The sequence below is a fragment of the Peromyscus maniculatus genome, chromosome 6 (assembly GCF_049852395.1).
Source record: "Peromyscus maniculatus bairdii isolate BWxNUB_F1_BW_parent chromosome 6, HU_Pman_BW_mat_3.1, whole genome shotgun sequence".
Classification (NCBI taxonomy): domain Eukaryota; kingdom Metazoa; phylum Chordata; class Mammalia; order Rodentia; family Cricetidae; genus Peromyscus; species Peromyscus maniculatus.
In genome coordinates this window covers 65493293-65506659 of record NC_134857.1, presented here as the reverse complement: position 1 = coordinate 65506659, position 13367 = coordinate 65493293, and the positions used below count along the sequence as shown (strand labels likewise).

At 46.2% G+C, this 13367-nt stretch overlaps 1 pseudogene; it reads left to right on the top strand.

The window, feature by feature from the left end:
• The first annotated feature begins 249 nt into the window (after positions 1 to 249).
• Positions 250 to 1162, top strand: LOC143274031 (glyceraldehyde-3-phosphate dehydrogenase pseudogene; annotated as a pseudogene).
• The last annotated feature ends 12205 nt before the right edge of the window (positions 1163 to 13367 follow it).

Sequence of the window (13367 nt, the reverse complement as noted above, 5' to 3'; positions counted from 1 at the left end):
CACTGGCTCCTGTAGGTTGTCCTCGGACTTCTGCCTGCACATAATGGCACCATCATGTTCCCCCTCTACATGCACACAAAATAAATACATGCAATTAAGACAAAACATATTAATGGCGGCTCTCTGCTCCTCCCCATTCCAGAGACAGCATTTCTTTTCATACAACGCCAGCCTCATCCTTGGAACACAATGGTGAAGGTCAGAGAGAACAGATTTGGCCTTTTTTTTTTTTTTTTTTTTTTTTTTTTTTTTGGCTGTCTGGCTATCCGGGCTGCCTTCAATTCTGGCAGAGTAGATATTGGTGTTATCAATAATCCCTTCACTGAACTCAACTACATGGTCTATGTGTTCCAGTATGACTCTACCCATGGCAAATTCCATGGCACAATCAAGGCTGAGAATGGAAAACTTGTTACCAATGGGAAGGCCATCTCCATCTTCCAAGAGTGAGATCCTGCCAACATCAAATAGGGTGATGCTGGTGCTGAATATGTTGTGGAATCTACTGGCATCTTTATCACTAAGAAGAAGACTGGGTCCCACTTAAAGTGTGGAGCCAAAAGGTCATCATCTCTGCCCCTTCTACTGATGCCCCATGGTTGTGATGGGTGTGAACCACGAGAAATATGACAACCCACTCAAGATTGTCAGCAATGCTTCCTGAATCACCAACTGCTTAGCCCCTCTCCCCAGCCAAGGTCATTTATGATAACTTTGGCATCGTGGAAAGACTCATGATCACAGTCCATATCATCACAGTCATCCAGGAGACTGTAGATGGCCCCTCAGGGAAATTGTGGTGTGATGGCCTTGGAGCTGCCAAAAACATCATCCTTTCATCCACTGGCACTGCCAAGGCTGTGGGCAAGGTCATTCTAGAGCTGAAAAGGAAACTCACTGGCATGGCCTTCCATGTTCCTACCGCCAATATGTCCATCATGGATCTGACATGCTGCCGAGAGAAAGCTGCCAAGTATGACGACATCATGAAAATGGTGAAGCATCAGAGGGCCCCACTGAAGGGCATCCTAGACTACACTGAGGACCAAGTTATCTCCTTGGACTTTTGCAGTGATGCTCACTCTTTTGCCATTGATGCTGCGCTGGCATTGCCTTCAATGACAACTTTATAAAGCTCATTTCCTGGTATAACAATGAATAGCGTGAAAGCAACAGGGTGATGGACCTCATGGCCTAGATGGACTCTAAGGAGTAAGAAACTCTGGACCGCCGGCTCCAATAAGAACACAAGAGAAAGAGAAGCCCTTGGCTGCTGAGAGTCCCTGTCCCAACTCGGTACCCAGTACTGAGCATTCCCCTCATAGATTCCATCCTAGACCGCAAGAAGAAGGGGCGGAACTTGGAGAGGCCTAGTCTCTTGAACACCATCAATAAAGTTCACCACAATAAAGTTCCTGCCCCCCAAAACTGTTTTAAAGGTAACACCCAAAGCTGGAGAGACAGCTCAGCAGTTAAGAACACATGTTACTCTTACAGAGGCCCTAAGTCCAGTTCCCAGCACCCATGTTGGAAGGCTAGTTTTGCCAATAACTCCAGCTTCAGGGGATCTAACACCCTCATATGGCCTCTGCACATACCCATACAGAAGCACACACATATACACATGTTTTCTAAATTATGTATATATATTTTAAAAATAGTAATGCTGGCTATCCAGGCTAGAGCTGAAGCCTCAAGTCCTACTTCAACAGCAGGGATGGATCCAGTAGCAGGCTCAGTGTGGAAGTATGAGATGATCTTGTAGACAGAAGTGGTACGTTTGGCCCTAGAGCACCTTAAACACAGTGCATGGCCTTTGAGTCTGGTACTCCTCCAAGTGTACTGTGAAGCCACTCTTGTATATGATAGAACATCTGGTGGAGTACCCGCAGTCACCACGAATAAGCAACCGATTCTAGCTGCTCTAACATCGACGTTCATAATAAAGAACTGTTGTTCAGATTCCAACCACAGAGCAAACAACACTCCCAGATCGCAAGGCAGTGACTGTCACATGGACCTAGATCACACTGGTCAGTAGAGCAAGAGATGACACAGCTCTCCTGTCTCAGTTAGGGTTTCTATTTCTATGATAAAACTCCATGACCAATACAGCTTGGGGACCAAAGGGCTTATTTCAGCTTATAGCTTGTAGTAGATCATCGAGGGACATCAAGGCAGGAGCTCAAGGAGGGAACTGGAGGCAGAAACTGAAGCTGAGGTATAGAGGAGAGCTGCTTACTGGCTTGCTCCTCATGATTTGCTCGGCCTGCTTTCTTGTAACATCCAGAACCACCTGCCCAGGATTGGCACTGCCCACAATGGACTGGATCCACCCACATTAATCAACAGCCAAGAAAATGCCCCCATGGGCTTGCCCACAGACCAATCTGAGGGGGGGCACATTTTCTCAGTTGAGGTTCCCTCTTTCCAAACGATTCTAACATGTGTCACACGGTGGCAAAATAACCAGCCAGGACACCCCACTACTCCAGATTTGCAATGGAGGACAAAGGAGCCAGGTGGCCCGTCAAGATCAGGTGGCATCCCATGCAGACTTTGGGCAGCACAGACCTGCCAGGATGAGGAAGGAAGGAAGTCATCAGGTGCATTTGCAGGAGCCTCTCTGGGTTGGAGTGGGTGAATGAGTTCCACATATTTTTCCAATAATAGAAACACTTACTGAATGATCACCCTGCAGCAAATACCTGGCTAAGCACTTTACCAGGATTACCCCCATTGAATCCTCACAGCAGCTCCATGAAGCTTAGAAGGTTAAGTAGCTGGCCCCCAGGCCAGGGGAGCTTAAAGGTAGAACGGGCATTCAGCACTACTAGTATGATGTCTCCAGAGCCCATGTCTGGGGTCTTTGTGTTCCCTTCCCAACCTGTGGCCACTCTTCTTCCCTTCCGACATCTGAGAGCTCTTCCATTTCTCACGTGACATCCTCACCCCACAATACTAGCTCATCTGCTCCTGACTAAACCAGTACTTCCTGACAGACCTGCCCATACTGGGCTGTAGATGAGCTGATGTCCTTCGGCACCCCTCAGTGCCCTGGGTGGCAATGGGGTTGTGCCTAACAGTGGCAGAAGACACCTTGTACTGACAGTCTAGGGTGCCAACTAGTCACTTATGGCATCCCAGTGCCAGGCCCACCTTCTACTCCCGGAGGCCAGTGTTAGAAAGCTTCATATGCATCTTTCCTTCTGCAGAGGACCTGCCCGAGAGGGCCCCGGGGAGGGCATAACAGGAGACTGGAGGCAGGAAGAGGAAAAACCAATTGGTTATTTCCTGCTTACTGATTCTTCAGCCCTGCAGTGGGGTGGAGCCCAGTTTCCAGCTTTTGCCACCTACCGGACAATACACTTCCAAGAGTGGACTCCAGAGTTTCCGGGCCTCTTCTCCAAACTCTGATGGTTCCGTAAGTCCCCAGTCAGCAAGCTTCAGAAGATTGGCCATGGGTCCCTAAAAACTTATCCAGGCTCCCACTCATTTTCCCTTCTCTCTCCCCAGCCTGGAAATAGCATCTTCAAGGCCTTTCATTAAATAACTTCTGAGTCCCACACCTTCTCAGCTCTGATGTCTATTAACCAAGTCCCCATATTCAGCTCTCCCAGCTACAGCGGCTTGAATGACTTCTGATGGACATGTCTGGTCATTACAGTGTTCCACAGAATCATCATTTTCTTTATGTGTCACAGCAGCGAAGTTTGGGGAAGCAGACTATCCCAGCCCCATCTTGAAAAAGACCGACCCAGGAAAAGCACTCGAGACTGCCCAAGCTCATTTGCTGATGCACTGCCAAGACAATCCCCATATTAGAGTCGAAAGGGGTGCTAGGGGGTGTTTAATTGATGTAGACACGTGTCTGCCACCTAAGACTGGACAGGCAAGCCAGCCATGCCTATTATTCACCGAGTCCCCATTCATTCTGAATCCCTTCATGAGTGCTGGGAGGAATCATCTTCCTCCTCCAGAGTTAAGCTCCTGAAACACTGGAAGATTTAACTTCAGACTTCTTCAAATATTAAAAGCATGTCTGGGACGGCAGTTCTAGGTCGGCTTCTTTTTTTCCTATTAATCAATCACCCAGTATTTATGGAACCCTGGTAGTTGTCACCCCAGGAAAAGCTTCACTCACAAATGAGTGTAGGAGGTCGCCCCTAGATGAACGTTTACTTCCCTTTACGGCCCTACAGGGTTTTAGCAACTGCTCAGTAGGAGCTTTTCATAATTCCCATTGTTGTTGAGCTATTTTTATCCTTCCCATATGACTCAAAATGTGGCATACTGTCCCACTGTTAAAATCCTGTTCCTGCGTAACCATGTGTTTCTTCACAGCCATGACTGCTTGTTTGGTAGCTTTAAAAAATGAACCATTCCCCTGTCTCAAAACAAATCAAAATGGTCTCATCATTAAACACCTTAGATCAAAATCAGGACATGGAGGGTATACGGAACGCTATGTAAGATGCGTCTTACAACCTAGACACCCTCATATCCTTAATATCCAGCTCTGGCCAGAACTGGTCAGTTCTGTGCAGGACACTAAAGAGCAGCATTTCAAATGGCCTGACCAGAAATTAATCATGAGGAGAAAAATGCATGCCAAGTAGTCATAACCTAATGATAATAATAGTGTTATTACGTTCAGCTCAAAAATCTCCTGTCTTTATTAGCACAATTACGAGCTAAATTGTGCCCTCCCACAAATTCACATGGGAAAGCCCTAATACCCAGGACCTCAGAGTGTGACTGTATTAATTGAGTTAAAATGAGGTCACTGGGGTGTATCCTAATCTAATTTGATCACTGCCCTTATAAGAAGAGGTGATTAGGACAAACAGACAGAGAGTCAGAGACAAGGCAGGTACAGGAACGTGGGCACTACATGAAGACACGGAGAAACAGCAGCCAAGGAGGGGTATTGGAAGAGTGTGCCTTCATCTTAGCCTGCTGGCCCCAAAAATGATGAGAAAATAGACTTCCGCTCTTTGAACCACATGGTCAGTAGTACTTTGCTATGGCAACTCATGGGCTTTCAAAATACTTCCTAACATGAGGTGCTCTTGGTCACAAGTCTTTGCTTCTCAGGTGAGTATATCACTTTGCCTGGCTGTCTCAACTCAGCCCTGGATGGATGGGCGCTTGGCCAGTCCTCTCCCTCTGCAGCTAACTCTGAGCTCCAGTCTGTGTGGTAAGATAGAAAAAGAGTCCTGAGCAGATATTCTCAGTGAGCAACGAACTCTTGGTTGCCCTTTGTTAGTGTGGAGAAAGCCCAGGCAGGGGGTCTAGGACTGCATACATCCCAAGCCTCAATCACAGCATCCTCGCCAGCTTCCTCAAACACCCTAGACTTCATCCACCCCTGCTGCTTTTCTTGAGGCAAAATCCTAACAGTGCTAGGAATCCGTCTATTACCACTAACTATTCCTAAAGTGTCTCAGACTGGGAAACCCAAACTCCTGTTTGATAGATACGTCCTAAAGTTTATATATGCTTCTTAAGGGACAATGGGAGCTTCTCTATCCTTGACTTATTTTTAAACTGCAAATGTTAAATTAGCATTTTGTAAGATGGCTCTGACATGCAAAACAGTTGATGTAGTCTTACACAAGCCTGTTTTAAAAAGAGGAAAATGTGTTTTCCTCAGCAAGCCACTAAAAAAAAAAGGAAAAAGAAAAAAGATCTTGAAATCACAGTGCCAAGAGCGTACTTACAGATCATCCAGTCCCAGTGTTTGTCTTTGCTTTTTCTCGATTTGAAGCATCAGACCCAGGTTTTTAAAAAGCGGCCTTTTGAGAGGTTTGAGTAGGCAAGAGATGTAAGCTGAGCTTCTTTGACTGGAGTGGGCACACTGGCCTTGAACTGCTCTCCGGGCCTCCGGGGAGCCTGGGGTTCTGAGGACAGCTGGAATGAAAACCATCAGCCCGGTCACGTCACTTTATGGATTTATCGGACGCTCTCACAAACTGCCATGGCCGAGGTTGAGCATTTGATAATGATAGAACCAAATCTCCTGATTTGTGACCCGTGAACTCTGTCGGTGTCACCGAGTGGGTCATTCTGACTTCCTTCTGCTGACTGACAAGTTGGGCTTCAGCACAGTGCTGTGCTTAACCAGCTCTCAGTGTGCGAGGCCAGAAACACACCTGGATGTCAGAACACATGCGTCAGCATTAGTTACATTAAGCAAACTCCAGTGTTTTTAGTCAGATCCAGGTATCAGGCCGAAAGTCCTGGGGCTAAGGTTATTGGCTTTGACAAACGTCTGTATATTCTGAGCTGTTCTCTAGCTTCAGTGTGCTTTGGGGGAGTTTCCTACAAAGATGGGTGCCAAATAGGTATGATCCAGGAATGGTTCCTTTGTCTCCTCTCTCTCTCTCTCTCTCTCTCTCTCTCTCTCTCTCTCTCTCTCTCTCTCTCTCTCTCTCTCTGTGTGTGTGTGTGTGTGTGTGTGTGTGTGTGTGTGTGTGTGTGTGTGTGTGTTTAGGGCATAAAGGTGGTTCAAACTTATGTTATCAAGTTCTACTGTAGATTCATCCTATCAACCCCCAGACAGGAATGCCTCACAGCAGCATCCTGATAAATGCCATAGTGACCGGGTGACTCTCCTAGGTAGTAGCCACATGGAGAGAAGTAACAGAAACAGATACAAGCAACCAAACTCTGGTTTCATAGATATGGTTTCTCTAGAAAACTAACCAAGCCGTAAAACACACAAAAATGGTACCCTGTATAACAATAACTGTCTCTTAGGATTGCTTGTCAAAATTTGACGGAGATGCCACCTTCCAAGGGTATGTGTTCAACTCGGTGTAGAGGTCAGTCCAAGGAGCTGGGAAGCTGAGCAAGGGTTAGGAAATTAGAGGAAAGCTCAGATTTTGCACTGAGAAATTCCTGTGTCAAGCTGTGCCAAAACCAGATGTTTTGACTGGTAATTATTATTATGATAATTCATTTAACTAGAAACAAAATCCAACATGATTGTTTACTGCGGCCTGCTTCCCCAGACATTCAGAGAAATGAGAAGAAAAATCTCAGAGGTTTTACTCATGGCTAAATGGAATAATTTTCTCAATTTACCAGAAATAGACATAGCAATAAAATCGTTTGCCTTTACATTCTGCAGTAGTTGTAAATAGGCTCCTTCCACTTCCTTGCATGGAAAAGTCGAGGTGGAAACAGGCGGCCAGTGATTTGAAAATGCCTTGGGTTTGGCTTCCATCTGAAAAACACTGTTCTCGGAAACACCTAGAGTTATCAGCTGTGGCATGAGACTCCTGGATGCTATTCTTGTCTTCTCTCCTTTGTGAGGAACCCTTTCCAAGGCCAAAAGATTGTGGTGGGATGAAAGACGCTTATAGAAACTTAGGGGGAGGGTTTCCAGGAACAGGGGTGAACAGAGAACACATCTCAGAGGACATAGACAGCAGGGCTGAAGTTCTTGATATTGGCTAAGAATTGGCACTAGCTGATGAATACTGTTTGCAGCAAGTCACACCAACCAGCGTAAGGGAACAACTCAACCTTACTGACTTGGGTTGATGGAGCCCAGTGAAGGGGGTGGGGCACAGTTACCTGTGACACCCTCACACACACCCCAGCAAAGGAAAATTACTTGTCGCTGTCAAATCTATACAAAGTTAAGAAATGTTGTATAGCATAAGCCATACAGTAAAACATAAGTCACAGCCATATTTCTTCAACAGCGAAGCAAAAATTGCAATTTTCCTTTTAAAATCAGCCCTTCAGAAAGAGAAACTGTGAACTCTTGTCAAATAAAGCCTTTATATTGCTAAAATTAAAAATGTTTTCTTCACTTGTCTTCCTTGAGACCTCTCTCATCCTCTGCCATCTCTATCCTTCCTTCCTGGGCACACTGTTCCTGGAATCAGTCTCCTGGGAGACAGCAGCATCCCATCCGAGGACCTGACGTTTGTGTTCAGGACCAAGGACAGTGGTTCCTGTGCGGCAGTTGCCTCTGCTCTGGCCCTTTTCCTTTCCCCTCCCATTAATATTTTAGACACATGGCCTGTTCTAGCAGGAGAAATACAGGTCTCACGGTTCCTTCAAAAGCCAGAACAGGACCGAAGCTGCAGGAAGAGCTGTTTTCCTAGTCCTTTCTTCGTTGTGTTTAAAAGAAGAAAACACATCCAAGTCAGAGGCGGGACCTGGAAAGCACGAGGCATCTATTCACTCCCTCCCCAGTAAGTTTCCCTGGGAAGGTCTTAAATCTACAGATGCAGCAGCAGATCTGGGAAACAGGTACTTGAGGACCCTTGTCAGATCCTCATAGTCCCAGTGACAGCCCACAGAGTGTGTCTCTGAAATCAGCTCAGCAAGGCATAAGGGCATAACAGACAACCCATCTGGCCACATCTGGGCTGAGCAGTGTCTCAGAAGTGGACATTCAACTCTAGGAAGCCCTGAGTGCCAGGACACACCTCTCTCTCTCTCTCTCTCTCTCTCTCTCTCTCTCTCTCTCTCTCTCTTTTCACTTTCTGGAGTAACATGGGAGCACAGGCATCTCCTGGTATAATGTGCTCTTGTGAGATAGAACAGAAGGTAGGGAGGATATAAATACCCTGCAATTCTGTTAAATACCCTTATTTATAGAGATGAAAGTTGGAAACCAGGATTGCTTGCTGCAATATGAAGAAAGTAGAAACTAATTAAAAATGAGCATTTAGCATGTTATGGAAGGGTCAGAGCTCCCTTGAAAGGTGCCCTTGCCAGCACAGAGAAAGGGACTGTGTTCAGGTTTAGTCTCTCTCTCTCTCTCTCTCTCTCTCTCTCTCTCTCTCTCTCTCTCTCTCTCTCCCTCTCTCTCTCTCTTTCTCTCCCTCCCTCCCTCCCTCTCTCTTCCTCCCTCCCTCCTTCCCTCTTTTCCTCACCCCCCATATGCACACACACACACACACACACACACACACACACACACACACACACACCTGTATACCTCAGCATCCTGAGGTCAAAGCAAAACCATAAACAGATTGCTGGTCCTGGCTCACAGCAGCTCCCTACCCATTGTCTCCACTTTATAGTGGCGGGGGGGGGGTGCATGAGTGCCCCTGTGCCAACCTCAAATGTCATTCTTCAGGTACTACCCACCATTATTTGGAGACAGGGTCTCTCATTGGCCTGGAGTCCACTGAATAAGATAGGCCAGCTGGTCAGCAAACCCAAGGATCCCCCCCATCTCAGCCTCCTCTGCATTGGAATTACAAGTCTGTGTGTTTCCATGCTGCCTTTTGTGGGGGGCGAGTTGGAGGCCATCAGGTCCTTATTCTTGGGAAGCAAGAACCTCACTGACTGAGTTGCTACCCCAGCTCCATTTTCTCTATTTAGAGATGAAAGACGGCGCTCAAGTGAAACTAGGATCTGTACCAAGCTTGCTCAGGCTCAGGGCTTCATGTTCCAGATCTCGACAAACAGAAAACGATCATGGCTCAGGAGCATATGGGAGAGATGCTACAGAGAAGGGACACAGTGACATGGCCCGGAGACCCAGCTAGGAATCTGTCCCAGCTGTCCACCTAAACTACTCAGGGCAGCCGTTTGCTTCTTGGGTGGCCTCAGTGAACTCTGTCATCCTCTCTTTTGACAAGCTTTTACTGAGCACTTCTGTATTAGTCAGGACTCTCTAGAGTCACAGAATTAAGGAATGCATCTCTCTCTCTCTCTCTCTCTCTCTATATATATATATATATATATATATATATATATGAATTTATTGGCATGACTTAGAGGCTGCAGTCCAACAATGGCTACCCGTGAATGGAAAGTCCAAGAATCTAGCAGTTGCTCAGTCCCACGAGGCTGGGTGTCTCAGCTGATCTTCTGTAAATGCTGGAGTCCCGAAGAAACAGGCTCCAATGCCAGAGAAGGAATGATGTGCTGACAAGGAGAGGGCGAGCAGACAAGAACAAACCATCGCTTCCTTCATCTATTGTTCTTATTATACGGGATTCCATCAGAAGGTGTGGCCCAGATTAAAGGTGTGTCTTCCCACCTCAAGATCTGGATCAAAAGCCTGTGTCTTCCAGCCTCAAGATCTGGATCATAAGTGTGCCCTCCATTTCTGGACTATAGTTCATTCCAGATACAGTCAAGTTGAAAACCAAGAATAGTCATCACAACTTAGTATGCTCAGCACCCAGGTTGTGCACTAAGAATGCAGGTAAATAAGAAAGGAGTCAGACCAGAACAACTGCATACCACCATCTTTTGATTATTATTGAAATAAAGAAAATACTGGAGCTTGCTAGATGGCTAAGTGGGTAAAGCCATTTTTGGGGCCTGATGACCTGAGTTTGACCCCCAGAACCCATGGAAAGGAGAGAATCAACTCCATAAGGTTGTCCTCGGACCTTCATATACATACTTATGGCATAAGTACATGTGGACCTAGAATCAATATGCTCTGAGCTGGATTGAGTGTAGAGGAAGTGACCCTTGGTCAGACTGGGCAAGCCCTTTCTATTTCTACCCTTAGAGGGTTCATCTGCTCTTGCCAAATCCACCACAGTGAAGGGAGTTAATTTTTGAGCAGCATGCTGCCTGCATGTAGGGTGCTGCCCAGTGAACAAGGCTGCTATGGATTGTCCAGGCCCATGGTACATAATGGCCCTTGAGTTTCAATATTGTCATAGAAAGCTGTGTTCCTGTGCCTAATGGACTCTGGTCACTCCCACAGAGGAGTACCCTGTCATCCCTCTGGATTTGCTTGGAGTGATTTTTCTCAGGCTATATTACCTTAGGAACCATCTCCTAGGGATGGATTGAATCAAAGCCCAATCATACTTACTTTTCCCTTCCAAAGGAAGATGTCTCCCTTGGGTCGCTTAAGGCATGGTTCCCATGCTTATTTACAGAGGGAATGCTCTGTTTCAGATAGCCGGTCATTTTCTCTCAGACTTGCAAAGTTGATTTCAGCCACCCAAGAAGTGTTATGAATGTATACACAATATATAAAGCTTAAAAAGCAGGTCAGGAGATGCCACACACCTCCCAACAAAGCTGGCTGCACAGTAGGGGAGAGAGGCAATCTTGCTCTTAAATAAAGCTGCCTTCTGCCTTTTCACAAGACCTACTTCCCTACAAATTCTCTGGGATTCCCTGTGTGGCCTCACCTCTGTCCTCTGACCTTGGAGGTCACCACGAAGACAGATAGATCTCTATCTTGGGAGAAAGTCTTTTCAGCCATGCCAGCTAAGCCCTGGGAGCTCCTTGGTTGGGTGCAACCTCCTTCCAATCACAGAGGGAATTAAATCAAGTCCTGTAGAAAAATTAAAATCCCGGATGGCCTCTACGGGGGCTAAAATGAACCATCCTATTACCCAGCACCTCTCTGATGGCGAGGGTTAATTTATCACATGAAATCCAATCACTTCTTATAAAAGCAGTGCAGGTTTCATTTAGTTTGATGAGGTATATTGCAAGATTTCAGAAAATCAATTTTACCGAGAGCCATATTAAGCCCCAGGGAATATAACACTACATGTACCTCACATAAGTTTTTGTTATTACTCAGAGGATCACTGGGGAAATTATATACTTAGCCTGACAAAGGGTAATGGCTACCTTCATTGTCTTGGGTAACTCCCACCCTGCTTACCTCTGTGAAATAACAAATAAAAATGGTAGCACCCCAAATTGGTCCCTACCTGAGCTTCACAGAGCCTGGGGCACAATAAGAGTGAGCAAAAGTGACTTGATTCTCCAAAGAACTTAACTGCTTATATTATGGGACTCACGCTGAAAAAAAAAAAATGAATAGGCAATGTGGATACCATCTATTTTAACCCAGGTCTTATTCCAACTGAGCTCGCTAGCTTGCATTCTCAGAGAAGCACCTGAAAAGGTGTCCATGGTGGCTCAAAATTGCTTTCAACCAATCTTCCAGATTAATATTTCCCCAGAGATACATTTTGTAGCCAGGAACTTTTCCACTGCGGCTAAGAACATTCCTAGCTTTGCTCATCTGGTCTCTTGGAGACTTGTATATGCAAAGCAATAAACCTAGCCAGCTCATTATGGGTGCCCCCAACTTGAAGCCGGTGGCAGGGACTACATACTGGAGCCACCTTTGCGGCAGCACCTTTCTCCAAAGGCTGCTTCCAGCTAAGAGCAGAGGACGTGGAGTGGGCATAGTAAGAGGGGTGGTAGTGTGGTGCTCCAGTTCTACAGGATCCACAAGTACCAGGAGGTGTCTGCTTCTCCTGGCTCTAGGACTGTGCTGTCCAAGGTGATACCATCTGTGGTGGTTTGAAAGAAAATGGCCCCAAAGAGAGTAGCACTATTAGAAGATGTGGCTTTGTTGGAGTAGGTGTGGCCTTGTTGGAGGAAGGGTGTCGCTGTGGGAGTGGACTTTGAGGTTTCATATATGCTCAAGTCATATCCAGCGAGACGGAGTCCTGTTGCCTGCGGATCAAGCTGTGGGAATCTCAGTTCTTCTCCAGCACCGTGTCTGCCTGCATGCTGTCATGTCCTGCCATGCAGATAATGGACTGAACTTCTGAAATTGTAAGTCATGCCCCTACCCCAGTTAAGTGTTTTCCTTTATAAGAGTTGTTGTGGTCATGGTGTCTCTCCACGGCAATTGAAGCCCTAACCAAAACATCATCTATCTATGTGTAACAGTAGCCTTTATATTACAATGACTTAAAATTAGAAATTCAGTCCCGCAGGTATACTAGTCATATGGGGTGAGAAGTAAGTGTACAGGACAGATATAGAATATTCCCACCACACACAATGTTCTATTGTTCTAGGGGCCTGGAAGCCATCACACGGGCATGATAGTTGAGTTATGGTTGGGGTTATTTACCATTTTCTAGGGCCTCCATCACTAGTATGAACTGAGGCCAGGCATGACCTCTTTATGGTCTTTAGCACTCTTCTGTTCCACCAGAGCCAGCCTCAAGGGAAACTGAGAACTGGCTTTGGAAATTAAGTGAGAATGAAAAATATAAGCTTCAGGATAAAGCTTCTATTTGGAAGACTACAAAAGAGGTTTTCACCCGATGAACAGATATCTTATGCCAAGAACACCACTGTTATGGACTGAATTATGTCCCCCAATGCATATGTTAGTTTTTAGGTACTGTACAAACACCTGAGATAAATCAAATTATAAAGCAAAAGGGAACTAGGAATATAACTTAGTATGGGACATGTGCTTGGCTTGCTCAAGGCCCAGGATTCCAACATGGCACACCTACATTCTCTCTCTCTCCCTTTCCCTCTCTTCCTCTCTCCCCCCCTCTCTCTCTCCCCCTCTCTCCCTCTCTCTCTCCCTTCCCCCCCCCTCTCTCTCCCTCTCCCTCCCCCGCCCTCTCTCTCTCTCACACACACAC